The sequence below is a fragment of the Papaver somniferum genome, chromosome 2, assembly GCF_003573695.1.
Source record: "Papaver somniferum cultivar HN1 chromosome 2, ASM357369v1, whole genome shotgun sequence".
NCBI lineage: Eukaryota > Viridiplantae > Streptophyta > Magnoliopsida > Ranunculales > Papaveraceae > Papaver > Papaver somniferum.
Genome location: NC_039359.1, coordinates 89448442 through 89458342, shown reverse-complemented (window position 1 = coordinate 89458342; position 9901 = coordinate 89448442). Strand labels below are relative to the sequence as shown.

The window sequence follows — 9901 nt, the reverse complement described above, 5'->3', positions numbered from 1 at the left end:
TGATTGACTCGGTTAAACTCGTCTGATCCATAACTAAACCCTTCGCCACATCAACCTTTTTCTAGCCTTTGGATGAAAGTTAATCCGTGGCCATTATCATGTGTCAAAACCCTTTGTCAAAATATGACGTCCCATGATCCCGACCCGTAAGTAAATCAAGCGGAAGGACTAGCGAACCATAGTGAAACATTAAAATACACGACTATAGTTTGAAAACACTTTCGTGTAATAGTCTAAATATATAGCTTCGGAGGCGTACTTTCGATACAAAGGGGAAAAAAAAACTTCCATCTTCTTCTTCGTTTTCACCCTGATCTATCCGGATTTGATCTGATTTTTCGGATTTTCTGAGCAGATTAAGGTTTGTATTCCTAGTTTGTATAGTTTTCAATAAAACAAATTGTTGTTCCAACAATTTTTAGGGTTCTTTTTATATTTCTGATTAATCAGATGGCTTATGTATGTCATCTTGGTTTCTTATTATATGTTTTTATAACAATTTCATATAGTCTTCAAGGCGGTTCTATTGATTATTGCAATCGTTTCAAAGACATCTTCGAGGACGAATTACATTGGCTTGACGTAGATCTACATTACTGTGAAGATCCATGGCTTCCGGATGTGATCGTGTTTTCGATAAACAACGCATATTCCTCTTTTGTTATGGGAGCATCAAATCTTAAAGAAGAAGATAAACTTGTTCACAATGAAGAACAACGATACAAATGGTGGAATCAGAAAATTCACACCATCACTCAAATAACATCGATTTCCTGAAAGAACTGCATGAGTTTAGTACTATTGTTGTATTCTAGGATACATATATTTTGTATTTGTTCATGTATTTCAATTAAGATGTATTTGTTTCTTGTAAGAAATCTTATCAATATATGAAATTGGGAGCATCTGCTCCTGTTCCTTCAAAAAAAAAAAGAAATACCTGAAGATGCTAGTAGTTCAAGTCCCTGCACTCGTTTTTCATGACTGACTACCGTGGACCAGAAAGGAGGGATTCTGCAATTGATGATGCATTACTTATGCATACAGACACACTATCAGGACTGTAACTTTCGCCCTCAATGGTACTCGTTGCTATGGTGGAGACGTCATGATAAAGTGCCCACAACTCATTTTCAGGCAGAGGCATGTCTCCTTCTAAATACTGCAGAACTTGTTTCATGCTTGGTCTAGCCTTTGGATCATCATGCGAACATAACAACCCTAACTTCAAGACCATTTCCATCTCTTCTTTTACATATTGATTCACTACATTTGGATCACTTGTTTGTAATATTGCACCACGTCTCCAACAACATAAGACCCAATCAACAAGAACTTCACCCTCCGTCCCGGCTTTATATAACTCTACTGGTCTTCTACCACAAGCAACTTCAAGTAAGAAAGCACCGAATGCGTAAACATCCGAGCTGGTTGTTGCTCTTCCGGTTTTAGTCATTTCTGGTGCCATATAACCCAAAGTGCCAACCACATTGGTCGTCTGAGGATTGGTTCCGCGATCGTACAATCTTGCTAGGCCAAAATCACCTAACCTTGCATTCATTTCACCATCTAATAGTACATTACTTGCTTTGATGTCTCTGTGGATCACAACTTGTTCCCACTCTTCATGTAGATAAATCAGTCCACAAGCCACACCTTGGATGATTTGAAATCTTTGGTTCCAACTGAGAACCGGTGACGTTGAGGTTGATTCCGAATGGCGAAATATTAACTTGTCTAGACTTCCATTTGGCATGAAATCGTACACTAACAACAGTTCTTTGTTCCGCCTGCAATAGCCCAACAGTTGCACCAAATTTCGGTGTCGAAGGTGACCAATGCTAATGATCTCCGATATAAATTCCCGTACGCCTTGTTTTGAATTATGAGATATTCTTTTGACAGCAATTTTTGTCTTCGAAGCTCGTAACTCGCCTTTGTAAACCATACCGAAGCCTCCAATCCCAAGAAGTTGCTTCTTTCTGAATCCCTTTGTAGCTATAAATAAATCTCTATATGAGAATCTCAGCCTCCCATACTTTTGTTCCAAATCCTCCACCCCATCTGTGGACTTATTATATCTAAATACTCCTACGACGAATAAGATTCCAAGGATAAATGTTAACACGAGAACTGGGATGATTATAGATAACTGAACTCCAAAGATATTTTGTTTTCGATCATTCGTCTTTCTTCGAGGATATTCAGAAAGTGGAGAGAGGTCGATGGGTGGCGCTGTTCCGTTAATCCGGAAGCTCCATCCCCACACGTAATGAGATGTCAGAGCAGAACTTGTAGATGATGAGAAGCCAGCGTACATCGGGTCTAAGATTATAGCTGAAAGATCTTTAGGGTAGGACAATAAAGGAATCTCTGGTTTAGTCACGGTGATCGGAGCTACTGTGACGTTAAGTTTCTTACTCACGCCATCATATTCTATCCAAACTTGAATGAGATCGCCGCTTGTGAGGCTGAGGTTCCGGTACGTGCCATTTATACCGGTGTAGTACTTTGGAATGTTGACTTCTCGGATCTCAAGTTGTTGATATCGATTCCTATATGCTGACCCTCTATGGTGTCAAATTCTTTAGTATAGACGGTATCTAGTTCAACTGCCAGGACAAGTCTCCAACATTTGATGAATTAAACAAGCCTAGATATCCGTTTTCAGTTGTTCCTGGTAACTCTGCTTGAGGTGCAAGAACAAAAGCATCCCTTCACCAGCTGCACCTGAATCCGGCGCCTGTGGATCTTCCCGCACTATGGAGAAGATGAATGAAGTGGAGAAGGAAAAAACAGCGCCGTTAGCCCTATTATTTTTACCATCCAACGATGAATTTTGTGCAATGTTTTTAAGTTGCAGTGGACGAGAATAAAAAGCATGACCTATTTCATGCGAACCACTGAAGTTGTTGGTTAACCTCAATAGTCCATCAGATGTGATGTCTGCTATGCCATTACCAAATCTCAAATTAGAAGCTGCATCTTTAAAGCCGTTGTAGACGAAACCACCTCCATTATTCATACCATCAATTTGTACTACTTCTTCTGACAAAGATTGAACTGATAACACCAGTGCCACCAGTATCATGATGAGATGCTTCTTGACCAATAGCATGGTATGAGTACTAATTCAACGGTTAGTCTAGTCGACAAGCTAGAAAACGAAGAGTTTCAGAGAGTAGTACTGATAAAAATGTATGCGGATAGAGAGAAGACTGGTACTACTGAGAAGAAGAGGAATGGGATGATACGAAATGAGAAGAAACAATGTAAAAGTACAGACCATTATATCTTATCATGAGGAGTCGAGTAAATGTTGGAAGTCAGCGTGGTTCCAAATTAGTAGCCAGTACTATTACTGGTCTAAGGGCTTTACACCAAAAACGCGTAGGACATGCACTTATGGTTTCAGACTAGCAGCCCGCATTATTGTTTCTCGTAAGCTCGCAAGCAAATGACATGATTTATAGAGGGGATACCAGCCCTACTAGAGCTGATACCATTTTATATAAGACAAAAAAATATTAAACGATCCTAACCTTTAGATAGATAAAATGATATCAACCTCTGGTAGGACTGATATCCATTTTATAAATCATGGCAAATGAGTCAAGTCTTCTTCTCGGGCCACGACACATATATACTTTTGATAAGTGTGTGGGGAGTTTTTTTGCAAAGTATGGCGGGAAAGTCCAGGTTCATAAACTTAATTTTTGTGGGGTTGGCAGAAAGTTGCCAATAATACTATTAGCTAGTCAAGTCTTAGTTAGAATGAGTAACACTAGTAATTATCCATGTCAATGTCAATCAAAGAAAAGCGCCATCATATAATTGAATGGGTGGTGAACTATTTGCTCTCTTTCAAAGAAATAGAAATATTCTTTTTTTTCATCGGTCGAGTAGAAATTTCATTGAAAAAAGATACTTAAGAGGGGTACCTTAGAAATAGAAATATTCCACGGAGAAATTTACTGGAACCACCTGGGCTGGGTCTACCTAATAATGCTTCACGTGTGGGGAGTCTGGAGACTTTCCATAGTTGAGATGGGGCAATAAAGAGAACACTACGCACTGCTAAGGATATCAATAAAGCAGACCATTGTTTCCATGTAAAAGCTTGCAGGATTCGACGCGCATGGACTACGAACCAAACTTCAATTTTAATGCCATAGTCATACCTTCGCTTTTATATATATAGACAGATATGGAATAAAGCAGACCACTGCATAAGAGTTGAATCGAAAATTGAGATGGTGTGCAGGAGAACACTGCATAACTGAGTGCTGTAATAGACAAGTAGTTTCTTTCTATCGAATCAAATTAGGATAGGACACAAATGCTCAACTTAGGAACCAAAAACTTCTCATTGTAGGTAGACGATGAGAGATTCTCTCTCTTCAACCTTTTCACATTGCCTCATCCCTTCTAGGATTTAGAACCCTAATCCTTTTTCTTTTTCTTAGAAACCATAGGCATTATCCATTGAATCCTTAGAATCCTTAGAATCCACAAACCCTATAACCAAGATTTTCAAAGTCATGAACAATCCATATGTTCAAATAGATAGGAAATACTTTAGGTTCTCATGTAGTAAATCCATTACCTCTGCTCCGATCACCCTTACAGAATTCCATAGTCATGGTTCTACCAGTGCAACCTTTACCTTTTCATTAGCTTAGAATCTCCAACACATGATGTTCGAAGCAGCAAAAAATGGAGATGGTGGACGACATGTATGGAAGTTTGAGGATAACCAAAAATGGTTCTGTGCTTCAAAATTATCTAATGAAAAAGGTCATTACATTCATATCCTTTTGGCTGTCCCTAATCCTAAATTTGATCCTATTTCCATATTCATACCTGCTGGTGTCAATTTTGAGGGCTGGTTCGCTATATCAACAACCTTAGAATCAATCACTACTTACTCAGCCTCAAAAAAAGTCTCTGCAGTTCATCAGCTGTCTCCAATCCAAACCAAGCCTAATCCCATCAGTAGTCCCATAAAAACTTATGCTCAAACTGTTTCCAATAATTTGTTAGCTCCGGTCAAAAGAATAGTGGGTAAACATTTACAGGGTAAATCACCATTCATCTGTGACGATGTTGCTGCTCATGTCAATTTCTCTGTGACTCTTCCAAATTTGGTGCTTACCTAAAAGTCCGTGAATCAAAACAACAACTGGGGAACTGGGAAAATGCGTTCATTATCTCCGCTCCATCATTGGTACATTCATGGGAACCCATAGGTGCTGATTTCTGTTCCATCCTACAGATTAGATCACAATTCACATTGTACCCTATCAATTCAACTCAAGCAATTTTTTATGCGGACTCTTTACTTGCTAAGGCAAATCTGGAATTCAAGTTCACGTCAAATAATATGATCTGTTCGGTATTTAGATGGAGGACAGACATTTGGAGTTCACACTTCACTCATCAGTATGACTTCCACATTGAGCTTCACGGTGTCCCTTTTCAATTTTTGCCTCTAGAGATTATTCATGCTATGGGAAATATTTGTGGAGAAATCTTACTTATTGACCCTGCAACATTAAGGCTACAAGATTTAAAAGCAATCCGCATGAAAATCAGAAATAACAAGGGGATCAATGTCATTCCTAGAGTCATAAAGATATTTGTTAAGAAGCATATGTTCACAGCACAGGTTGCAGTAACACAGGCAAGATCAGGCAATCCTAAAAGTGTCGTTATTATTCCGTCACCGAGTAAGCTGTCGCAGTTAATGTCATCAGAGAAACGTCCGGCACATTCAGCGGGACTTCTGGAAACCAGTAGAATGAAGCAACGGAAATTTCTTCCTCATCTCACGCAATCAACTAGTGATAATGAAAGTACGTGTCAACATGCATCATTCACTGCTATGTCTTCGGAGGCCACTTCAAATATTATAACGGGTAAGTTCAATAGCAATCACTCTAGAACCAGTCATCGAAGACCTGGTCACCATGGTTCCAACAGAAATAGAGAATGGCGCAAGAAAAGATATGAAAGAGAAAGAAAACAAATTTGGAGGAAACTTGCTCCAAAAGAAAAACCATCTGATGTGTCAGTTGACATGGAAATAGACGTGGAATCTAGCCACGATGCACCAGCATTCAAGTTGACAATTAAGTCGACAGGATTCAATCAACCATCTGAAAATCAACCATTTTCCCCACCCACAAACTTGACACAGAACCTACATCCCTCCCAATGCACAATACCCTCAACTCCAGCATCCTCACAAGTATCAGATTCACCCCGACAAGTATCAGAACCCACATCCCTCCCAATGCATATTACCCTCAACTCCCAATACATAGAGAAATTTACCATCCCAAGGATAAGCAACTTCAACACTTTCCCCACGACAGTTATAACAATCTCTCCTAGAACATTCAATATGAATCAAATACCATGTTCAATCATCCCCAAGTGGCTTCTCACTGAGGTCAACAGGTTATTTTGTTTGGGTGTCCAGCTGGGAATTAGTTATAATTCAATGCCCAATCACACAAGACGATTTCTTTGTTCGAAAGTTTACTCAGAAGGACCAATCATTAAACCTATACCAATTTTGCCTATCAAAAACATTCCTAGAGAGGACTATGGAGTCCAACTAAAGGTCCGGGTTGAAGATATGGAGGAAGTCTCAATATATGAACCAAAACAAAAGTCTATTCCTCTTCTCTGTCTTGATGACACTTTCATGATGATTGTTGATGATGCCACTTTCATGCAGAGCGTTGATGATGAAAATGGTCTTGACACTTCTTCTGGAAATACTCCATCTTTGCCTCCTGGTTTTGAAACACATGATACATCATATGAAACATCAGACGATGCATCATCGAGGGATCAAGAGGTCATGATAATTTCAGATTCTTCGCAAGTAGTCCCAAAGAGACTCAAGTCAGAATGGAAGCGTTTAGACGTCACAGAATTGGATTCTATTTACCCATCACCCAAACGAGCAGCTAAAGCAAGGGGTCAACACCTATGTCAATGAGTCTTTCAATCCCCAGTTGGAATGTGAGAGGGTTAAACTCCCCAATAGAAGGTCCGCAGTTCGAAAAATCATACAGTTGAATAAAGCACCTATCACCATTCTTCAAGAAACTAAAATGATGCAATGCACTCAGCTAGATATCAGTCAAATTTGTGGATACAACAATGTTGGATGGACTTTTCAACAGTCTGTTGGTAGTTCATGAGGTATGATTATCCTATGGGACAAAAACTTTATGGAGGTCATGATACACTTACTGGGGAATATACTTTATCAGTCTCGTGCACAAATAAGTCAGACAATTTCAATTGGATGCTTACCAGTGTGTATGGACCCAACAATACTGTGGAGAGAATTTGCTTCTGGGAAGAATTGGATACTGCATGTAGACTATGGAATTTACCATGGTGCATAGGTGGAGATTTTAACACAGTTAAAAAGTGTGATGAAAAGAAGAATTGCACCAAGATCTCCAGAAGCATGACACAATTCAATGACTTCATTGAGCAACATAATCTGGTGGATCTTCCTTTGAAAGGTGCGCGCTTTACATGGTCAAATGGACAATCCAATCCAGTGATGTGTAGGCTTGACAGATTTCTTATAACCCCATGCTTTGAAACCCATTTCCCCCTCATCTCCCAACTAGCCAGAGCTCGACCTACTTCAGACCACATCCCAATCCTTCTAGACATTTCAGATCCCAGTTGGGGACCTAGTCCTTTTAGGTTCGAGGCAATGTGGTTATTAGAGAGTGATTTACTAACCCTTTTGAAAGATTGGTGGTTGTCTTTTTCCTTTACAGGTTCTCCAAGTACGGTGTTATGGCTAAAGCTAAAGGCCCTAAAAGAAAAACTACGTGTTTGGAACAAGGAGGTTTTCAAACATACACACACTAGGCTCAATGACATTTTGACTGAAATCCAGGAATTAGACAATATGTCAGAGGATAGCGTTCTTTCTGAAGAAGAAAAACATAATATCATCTACCTAAAGTCTGAATTTGAGAAAACGGCGCAAATGGAGGAAATATCTTGGAAGATTAAATCAAAGACTAAATGACTACAAGAGGGTGACAGGAATACTGCGTTTTTTATGAGTAAAGATACGGCAAGAAGAAGAAGTAACATGATCAAACAATTATACATAAATGGAGCACTTGTAGACGATAGATCTTTGTTACAACAACATATCATTAACTTCTATCGCACCTTATTCACTGAAGAGGAGGTTATCAGGCCGGAGCTGGAAGGCATAGACTTTGATAAGATAAACGACCAAGAAAACGTAATCTTAGAATCAACATTTACTGAAGATGAAGTTTGGAAATCCATCCAAGAGCTAGGAGGTGATAAAACACCTGGTCCAGACGGCTTCCCAGTTGTTTTTTTCAAGAATTGTTGGGGTTTCCTACAGCAAGACATAATGGGCACAGTCAATGAATTTTGTTCCACGGGACAATAGACATTAAACATAACTCCACCTTCATCACTCTGGTTCCAAAAAAAGATTATGTGGAGTCGATCAAGGACTGCAGACCAATCTGTCTACTCACTAGTGTTTATAAAATCATCGCAAAAGTGCTGGCAACGAGACTCAAGCTAGTGATGGAAAAGATAATATCCCCAGTTCAGTGCGCATATATTGAGGGTAGTCAAATTATAGATGGTACATTAATTGCTAACGAGTTAGTTGACTCTAGACTGAGATCTGGCAAAGCAGGAATCATCTGCAAGATTGACTTAGAAAAGGCCTTCGACAGGATTAATTGGAAGTACTTGGAGTTTGTTCTAAACAAAGTGGGGTTTGGTAGAAAATCTGTAAGTGGCTAAGATTTTGTTACTCAACTTCTACTTTTTCTGTGTTGATTAATGGTTCATCTTTTGGTCACTTTTCTAGTTCTCGAGGCGTGAGGCAGGGATGTCAAGTTTCACCACTTCTTTTCAATATAGCCATGGAGGGATTTTCAAGATATATGGATAAAGCCTCAACACTGAACCTGTTCAGTGGTTTTTCTGTGACTCCTAACAGTATCAATGTTAATCACCTACACTATGCTGACGACACTATCTTTTTCATTGATAACAGTAGGGAGGAATTACATAATCTGTTCTCTTCCATGAAGTGCTTCGAGTATATAGCTGGTTTAAAGGTAAACAATCTAAAAACAAGACTGATAGCAATTGGGCAGGTTCCAGATATCTCAGTTTGGGCAAAGGAAATTGGTTGTGTCACTGATGTCTTGCCTTTCATTTACTTGGGCATGCCATTAGGAGCAAATCCTACATATAATAGCATATGGGATCCAATAATTGAAAAGTTTGAAGAGAGACTTTCAAACTGGCGGCAAATTTCTCTTTAAAAAGGAGGGAAACTAACTCTATTGAAATGCATTTTAAATGCTCTACCAGTCTACTACTTCTCGTTATTTCAAGCGCCTGCCTCAGTCATTAAAATCCTGGAAAGAAAGATGCGAAACTTCCTATGGGAATACAGTGGTTCTTCTAGAATATCTCATTTGGTTAATTGGGATCTCGTCTGTGCTGGTAAGGAAAGGGGGGTCTGGGAGTTTGTAATCTGAAGAGGATGAACCAGATTTTGTTGGCGAAATGATGTTGGAGATTCGGCCAAGAAAAAACAAGACTGTGGTACAAAATTGTGGTAGATAAACATGGGGATAACTTCTCCTATTGGATCCCAAGTAAGGTGAAGCATTCTCATGGTGTATCATGCTGGAAAACAATAGCTAATACAGCTCAGTTGGTCAACACTCATTCCTACTTGACTATTCATTCAGGAAGAGCAACTTCGTTTTGGCATGACATATGGAAAGGAGATGCCTCTCTTGCCTCCTTATTCCATTCTCTGTACAAGTTAACCAATAATAAG

General features: G+C 39.3%; 1 pseudogene; it reads right to left on the bottom strand.

The window, feature by feature from the left end:
* Positions 1–988: 988 nt before the first annotated feature.
* Positions 989–3118, bottom strand: LOC113351587 (annotated as a pseudogene).
* Positions 3119–9901: the final 6783 nt, after the last annotated feature.